This window comes from Chrysochloris asiatica, unplaced genomic scaffold, assembly GCF_000296735.1.
Source record: "Chrysochloris asiatica unplaced genomic scaffold, ChrAsi1.0 scaffold00322, whole genome shotgun sequence".
Lineage (NCBI taxonomy): Eukaryota > Metazoa > Chordata > Mammalia > Afrosoricida > Chrysochloridae > Chrysochloris > Chrysochloris asiatica.
This window is the reverse complement of record NW_006408840.1, coordinates 517,655-526,534: the sequence shown is the minus strand read 5'-3', so window position 1 is coordinate 526,534 and position 8,880 is coordinate 517,655. Positions and strand designations below refer to the sequence as shown.

The following is an 8,880-nucleotide window of genomic DNA, read 5'->3' as shown; positions in this document are numbered from 1 at the left end:
TTTGACTTTTAATCTGTTTTTTTCTCTTTGTGTGAGATGTGTCTCTTGCAGACAGCATATTGAAGGATCTTGTTTTCTTATCCATTCTACCACCCTCCATCTCTTAACAGGTGCATTTAATCCATTTACATTCATTATTATTATTGATAGGTATGGATTAATTGCTGCCATTATGTTTGTTTTGTGTTTTTTTGTGGTGTTGCTGCTTTCTTTGTTCTGTGTGTCTTCCTTTGCTGAGTTCATGTTTTGTGTGTTCTTTCTTGTGAGTTTCTTCATAGTTTTAATGTTTCCATGTTCTTCTTGGATTTTCAGTTTCTTGGTATGTTGTAAAATGTGAATTTTCTTTGAGGTTACCTTATATTCCATTAATTTTCCCTCCATTTAGTGCAGTCTATTTTATCCTGTAATCTACCTGAGTTTCTCTGGGTCTCTGTTCCTACATGTTTACCTTCTTTTACATTGTAATTGTTTTGATCATAGACTGACCTCCCAGATTCTGAGTTTGTTTTCATTGTTTTGTTGTGTTCTAAACTCTTCCTGCTGTCGATTTAGTTCTGGCGGTTGCTGCCACATATGTCAATCTCTGGTCGTTGTCTGTTATTGTTGGTTCTCAGTCCACACAATTTCCTTTAGGATGTTTTTTAGCTCAGGGTTAGCTTTGAAAAATCCCTTAGCTTCTGTTTATCCTGGAATGTTTTGATTATATTTTTGTATTTGATTGATAGTTTTGCTGGATAAAGGTTTCTTGGTTAACAGTTTTTTGTTTTTTTTTCTTTCAAGGTTTTATATATGTCTTTCCATTGCCTTCTAGCTTGCACGATTTCTGCTGAGTGAGCTGAACTTAATCTGACTTGCTTGTCTTTGCATGTAACACTTCTCTTTCCCCTTGTTGCTTTCAGGATAGTCTCCTTACCTTTGATTTTGGAGAGCTTGTTTATAATGTGTTGATGATTATCTTTTGGGGTCTATCCTTCCTGGAGTTCATTGACCTTTTTGAATATTTATCTTTTCACTTTTCAGGATGTTAGAAAAATTTTCTTCCAGCAGTTCTTCAACTATTTCCTCTGTGGACTTCTGTAATTTTTCCTATTCTGGAATGTCAGTTATTCCTCTACATGTTTTCCAAAAATGAATCTTAGATTCAGAAAAAATCTTTAGATGTTTTTATCTTCTATCTTAGTGGTATTGAGAGATTTGTCTTCCAGCTCACTGGTTCTGCCTTCCATCTCTTCTATTCTACTCCTTTTCCCTTTCAATGTATTGTCTATTTTTGATATTCTATTATTGATCATTTGAACTTCTTTCGGTTGGTTTTGAATTGTTTCCAATGCTGTATCTATCTTATTTGATTTTTCCTGTAAATCTGTAAATCTGTAATCTGTAACCTGCAAATCTGTATTCTGTAGCCTAATATGAACATGACTTTAATGTCCTCTCTCAGTTTCTTGCCTTAAAAGCTGCCTAGTAGATTTCAAGATGCCACTGCTGATTGTTATGCTATACCTCAGGATTTAATTTAATTTTTGGCCTGTTTTGTTTTTAAACTCTCTTACCCACTCCACCCCACTTGTTCTGGCCTTTTCTCCATTAAAACAGTTCAGGGCCAACTCTTGGGCTGAGAGTATTTGTGTGCATGCATGGCTGAAGAACCTACCAGTGGTGAGGGTGGGGTATGTCCACTTGCTCAGAAACCCCCTCTAGTCACCAGAATAGATGTGTGCAAACAGTGGGGGTGGGGGGGGTGGGCAATGAACACATATTAAAAAAAGAAAATCAGAACAAAGCAAAACCGACAAATTGTATTGCCCACATTTGCACTGAGGTTCCCAACAGTGTTATTCTGTGGTGGTTCTGCCTCCTTGCTTGGTATTACTATTTGGTTTTGGCCAAGTTTTTGGCTCCGGGCTGCCGAGCCCGTTAATTCAAAAGTACGTGATTTCTTATTTCTGCTATGAATTCCACTAGCTATAAGCCAAATATTCCTATCTATGTGGTTCAGAGTTTTGGAGCTCTGCCCTGAAACCACTTTGCCTGGCATTCTGTTGTAATACTGATGGCAAACTTCACCACACCTCTACCCTATCTGCCATCAAGCCCTGCCTTACAAGACCTCTTTAAAGTGTTCAAGAGCAAATATATTGTTGTGAGAACTAAGAAATGTTTGACTGAAGTTATGTTATTTTCAGTTGCCTTATCTTGATGGACAATGAATAGTATTCTGTAAAATAATTAATGCATTTTAATTATGGTGTTGCAGAAGAATATTGAAAGAGCCATGAACTGCCAGAAGAGCAAACAATTCTATTGGAAAAAATAAAGTCAGGATATTCCTTAGAAGTCAGGGTGGCCAGACTTTGTCTTTCATACTTCAAAAATGTTATCGGGGGGACCAGTCTCTGGCAAAGGACATTATGCTTGGCAATGTTGAGAGCAAAAAAGGGGAGGAATTGATATCCTCAATGGTCTCAATCATTACAATTGTGAGGATGTTGCAGGACTGGGTAGTGCTTCATTCTGTTGCACATAGGGTCACTAGGAGTCTGAACAGGTTTGATGGCAACTAACAATAACAGCAACAATGAAGCTTTTCTCACTTTCCATATCAAAACTTAGATTCACCCATTTCATTATTCCATTTTACTATGTGATGCATACTTGTATACACATACACACACACACATATACAATATGAAACCCTGGAGTTACCATATAGGATAAGCACTAGAGTGTAAGGTCAGTTTGAACCACAAAGTTGGTGGTTCAAACCTATCAGCAACTCTTTGGAAACCCTATGTAGTGTCGTTATGAGTTGGAACTGACTCAATGGCATTTAACAACAACATCATATCATACAGTGATGTTATTTGAATTACTATTTGTTACTGAACTTTAAACTCTCTGATGTATCTGCTAAATTGCCCAGAAAACAATGTATGCATTGATTTGTTGTTGTTGTTGTTATGTGCCGCGGAATTGGTTCCAACTCACAGCGACCCTGTACAAGGTTTCCAAGGCTGTAAATCTTCACAGGAGCAGAAAGCCTCACCTTTCTCCAGAGGAACAGCTGGTAGTTTCGAACTACTGACTCTGAGGTTCACAGCCCAATTCGTAACCACTATGCTACCAGAGCTCCTTGTATGCATTGATAGTATGCCCTTCATTTCTCGAGTCAGAATCAAGTTGACAGCATTTAACAACAACATCAACATGCATATGGACTTCTGGTATGGCACTATAGTATCAGCACTGGAGTTAGAACCACAAGGTCATCATTTCAAACCCACCAAGTGCTTCTTGCTAACCTTATAAAGGGTTGCAACAAGTTAGAACTGACTTGATGGCACCTAAAATCAACAATGGTATGTATATCTATGTTGTTGTTAAGTGCCACTAAGGCTTCCAATGCTCTACGTATAGATAAAAAAATTGTTAATGGACATGTGCATACATTTCAAACATTTTCATGGTTATAAAAATGTGTGTGTATGTGTGCTTGTATGCTTTCCCACATGCAATTACATAAATGCAAGTGTATATTATATGATATATGTCTATACAAAGTATGCATATATACAGTGCATGTATACACACATGTTTTGTGCATATATATTTCTATGTATAAATTTCTGCAACTTGCTTTGTTCAATTAGAATCTGTGGCCATATGTTCAAATCTGCATGCCAATTAGCTTCAAATAGTACAATAACTGAATTTTTTTTTGTTTTATTATTCTATATTTTCAAACCTTTAGCAACAGGGAAAATATTTATGAGAGTCCATCTGTTTATTGGGCAAGCTGTGAGTGACCTGCTTAACTAGGACACACCAAAGCCCAGGTGAACAGACTATGTCAAGTGTGTTAATGAGCCCTAATGAATAATTTGGCTGTGACTATGCTTTGTATGAGAAGGGCACACAAATTAATACAGTGTCTCTTATTACATCTTTCAAATGAGTACCACTATTTAGAAAGACTGCTGAAAACCATTGTTGTTATGTTGAGTCGGTTCCGACTCATAACGACCCTGTATAGGGTTTCTGAGGCTGTAAATCTTTACAGGTGCAGAAAGCCTCCTGTGGAACAGCTGGAAGTTTCAGCGTGAGATTAGCAGACCGATTCATAACCACTATGCTACCAGAGCTCCTTGCTGAAAATCATGTTGTTGTTGTTGTTGTTAAGTGCCGTCGAGTCGGTTCCAACCCATAGCGACCCTGAACAGGGTTTGTGAGGCTGTAAATCTTTACGGGAGCAGAAAGCCTCATTGTACTCCTGCGGAGCAGCTGGTAGTTTCGAACTGCTGATCTTGCGGTTTGCAGCATGATTCGTAACCACTACGCTACCAGAGCTCCTGCTGAAAACCATGTTGTTGTTGCTGTTGTTAAGTGCCTTTGAGTCGTTTCCGACTCATAGCGACCCTGTACAGAGTTTCCGAGGCTGTAAATCTTTACGGGAGCAGAATGCCTCATCTTTCTCCCGTGGAGCGGCTGGTAGTTTCGAACTGCTGACCTTACGGTTCACAGCCTGATTCGTAACTACTACGCTACCAGAGATCTTTGCTGAAAACATAGCCACCATTTAATATTTATTTAAATTGTTCATCTTGTTTTGCTTTGTATTCTCTTTTGTTTTCAACATTACTTAGACAACAAATTGATAGAATGGAGATTTTAGAAATTTGCATGAGAAAATAGTGTATAAAATGTCTCCCTCTCTTGCCCCCCCCCATTCTCTTTTTCTCCATTTCTCTCTGTGCAGATATATTATTCTTAATAGTTTGATACTCTCAGTTTATAGATAAAACAAGTACTCTTTACTACTATTAAATAAAAAATTGACTCATTTTGATTTTTAAAGTTTTTATGTTATTTATAAACAGCATTGTTTTAGAAAAAGTGATGTTAAAGTTTTATTTGCTTTTTGAATTCTGATTTTTTCAACCTTTTAAAAATTAATAACTAACAAAACAAAATGCAATTGCCTTAACTGATACATATGGCATTACAATTAGGTTTAAAAAATTTCCATAAGCTTCTAATCTTATTTCTTATTTTGTGATTATTTTAATCTTTTACTTTTTTTCTCCAGTGTCATCTTATATTTCCCAGATTTTTTTTTTTTTTTAATCGCCAATTATTTTCTTTTCTCTGTTTGTACCTTTTATTTGCTTCCTACCTACCCACTTTAGAGCTGGTATTTCTTCAACTAAATCACAGTTATTTGGTAAATTATGACTCTACCAAAGAAGAGTGCTTTTATGACCATTAGGTACAATATCATCTTTTTGCATGACACAAAACCCACCCTATATCTCATCTAGACTTTTGAAAACAGCATGGAAATACACACATTATCAAACCCCATGTTATATCTTCACCTTTTAGCTTGTTCCAACTCCCCTATAAAGTTCTGTAGATCACTGGTCTGACAGTCTGTTGTACTGTGGTGGCTTACATGTTGCTGTCATTCTAGAAGATATGCCACCAGTGTTTTATATACTACCAAGTTCACCCAGGGAGAACAAAATTCAGCTGAGTTTCCACTGGACCAATAAACAATTTTCTTATCAATGGAGAAGAGATTGAAGTTGTCAAGGACTTTATTTTTCTTGGATCAACCATCTACACTCATGGAAGCAGCAGTCAAGAAATCAAATGAGGTATTGCATTAGGCAAATTTGCCACACAAGACCTTTTTAAAATGTTGAAAAGCAAAGATGTCAGCTTGAGGACTAACGTATGCCTGACCCAAGCCATGGTATTTCCAATAACCTCATATGCATGTGAAAGCTGGGCAGTGAATAAGGAAGACCATAAAAGAAGTCATGCTTTTGAGTTATGGTGTTGGGGGAGAATATTGAAAGTACCATGGGCTGCCAAGAGAACAAATAGATCTGTATTGGAAGAAGTACAGCCAGAGTGCTCCTTGGAGGCCATGATGGCCAAACTTTGTCTCTCATACTTCAGACATATTATCAGGAGGTATTTAGTCACTGGAGAAGTTTATCATGTTTTGTAAGGTGGCGGGTCAGAGAAAAAGAGGAAGACCTCCCCCCACCCACCCAGTGAGATGGATTGTCAAAGTGGCAGTGTCAATGGGCTCAAACAAGGCAACAATTGTGAGGTTGGCCCAGGACCAGGCAGTGTTTCATTCTGCAGTGCATAGGGTGGCTATGGGTCGGTACCGAATTGATGACACCTAAGATAAACAACAAAATAAGGAAGAATCATTAATATAACTCTTATTCAAATTTGCTTTCCAAACACTAAATCCAGTTATGATGAAAATGAAAAGTTCTACTAATGTCTTCAGTCTGACAATGATCAGACAATACAATCAAGATGTACTGATAATAACTGGCAATTGGAATGCAGAGGTTGGAAACAAAGAGGATCAGCTCTTGGAAAATATGGCCTTAGTGACAGAACCGGTGCTGGAGTTCTCATTATGTGCAATACTAATGACCTTTTCATTGCAAATACATCTGTTCAATACTATAAAAGATGACCACATCAGGTGGAATAAACAGAAATCAAATTGAGTACATCTGTGGAAAGAGATGGTGGTAAATCTCCATTTCTTCAGCTAAAAGAAGGCTAGAGGCAGACTGGAACAGACTATCAATTGTTCATATGCAAGTTCAGGCTGAAGCTGAAGAAAGTTAAATAAGTCTAACATATCTCGTCTGAATTTAGAGATCATGTGAAGAGCAGACTTAATATATTTGACATTAAAGATCAAAGACCAGATGAGTTGAGGGATGACATCAAGAACATCATACAGGAAGAAAGCAAAAGGTAATTAAGAAGAAAACAAAGAAGGAAAAGATAAAAATGGATGTCAGAAGACACTCTGAAATAGGCTTTCCAGCACAGAGATGCTAAAGCAAGTGGGAGAAATGAGGAGGTATAACATGTTAATAGAAAATTTCAAAGGGCAACTTGAGAAGACAAAGTGAAATATTATAATGAAATATGTAAAGAATTGGAGTTAGAAAACCAAAAGGGAAGAACATGCTCATCATTTCTGAAGGTCAGGGAACTGAAAAAAAATTCAGGCCTTAACTTGCAATATGAAGAGTGCTATGAGGAAAATATTGAATGATGTATAAAGCATCAAAAGAGGATGGAAAGAACACACAGAGTAATTGTACAAAAAAAAAAAAATCAATGCTCAACCATTTCAAGAGGTAGCTATGATCAAAAGCCAGTGACATTGAAGGAAAAAGTTTAACGTGCCCTGAAGTCATTGGCAAAGAACAATGTTCTGGAAATTGATGGAATACAAATTGAAATATTTTAGCAAACTGATATAACACAGGAGGTAATCATTTATCTCTGCCAAGATATTTGGAAGCCAGTTACCTGACCAACTGATTGGAAGAGATCCATATTTGTGCCCATTCCAAAGAGAGATGACCCAATAGAATGAGGAAATCATTGAGCAGTATCATTAATATTGCATGCAAGTAAAACTTTGCTAATAATAATTCTAAATGTCAGCAAAAGTACATTGACAGAAAACTGTCAGTGGTGCAAGCCAGATTCAGATTCACATGTCAGATGAATCATGGTTCAAAGCAAAGAAACCCTGAAATATGTTTACTTGTGCTGGTTATTGACTACACAAAGAATGTGGCGATCATGACAAGCTATGGAAAATATTGAAGAGAACGAGTTTTCCAGAACATTTACTTGTGTTCATAGGAACCTGTACATAGATCCAAGAAGCACTTGTTTAAACAAACAAGGGAATACTAAATGGTTTAAAATGAGAAAAACTGTGCAGCAAGGGTGTATTCTTTTACCATATGTTTTCAATCTATATGCTTAGAAAATAATCTGAGAAATTGGATTATAAAGAATTTGGCATCAGGATTTGAAGAAGAATCACAAATAATCTGTGATATGCAAATGATGTAACCTTGCTTGCTGAAAATGAAGAGGCCTTAAAATACTTACTGATGAAGATCAAAAACCACTGTCTTCCTCACAAGATGCACCTCAATGTAAAGAAAGCAAAAGTCCTCTCCTCTGGGCCAATAAATAATACAAAAAGAAACAGAGAAAAGATTGAAGTGGTCATTTTGCATGGATCCACCATTGACATTCATGGAAGCATCAGTCAAGAAATCAATGTATTGCATTAGGAAAATCTGCTACACAAGACCTCTTTAAAGGGTTCAAGAACAAAGATGTCAATTTGAGGTTTAAAATGCTTCTGACCCAAGCCATGGTATTTTCAATGATCTCATATGCATGTGAAGTTGGAAAATGAGCAAAGACTGTACAAGAATTGATGCATTTGAATTATGTTGTTGGAGGACTATACAAAAAGTACCATGGACTGTCAAAAGAGCAAACAAATCTGTGTGGGAAGAAGTACCATCAGAATGTTTCTTAGAAGCCAGTGTAGTCAGATTTCTCTTATACTACAGACATATTATCAGTGGGAACAACCCCTGGATAATGACATCATGCTTCGTAAAGTGGATGGTCAGTGAAAAAGAGGAAGACCCCCAATGAGATGTATTTGCACGGTGACAGAAACAATTGGCTCAATCATAGCAATGATTGTGAGTTTTGTGCAGAACTGGGCACTGTTTTGTTCTGTTGTGCATTAGATCACCTAAAGTTGGCACTGAATCAATGGCATCTAACAACAACAACAACAGTGTTGTGTATTCTTACCCTGCTAAAATTAATGCCCTTTTCTCCTTCATCTTCAGATATTTCAATATCTTTTCCTAGGGTACCTGTACAAGCAAAATCCCCTTTATTCTTACTCTATACATTGAAAAATTGCTTTATTCACTTGTCATAATTGGATCTAGAGTCTAATAACAAATACTTAATTGTTAACAACAAGTTTGGCACTTCAAA

The 8,880-nt window shown here is 36.8% G+C and overlaps 1 pseudogene; it reads right to left on the bottom strand.

The window, feature by feature from the left end:
* Positions 1–8,880, bottom strand: part of LOC102816698 — a 19,710-nt pseudogene that overhangs the window by 9,784 nt on the left and 1,046 nt on the right.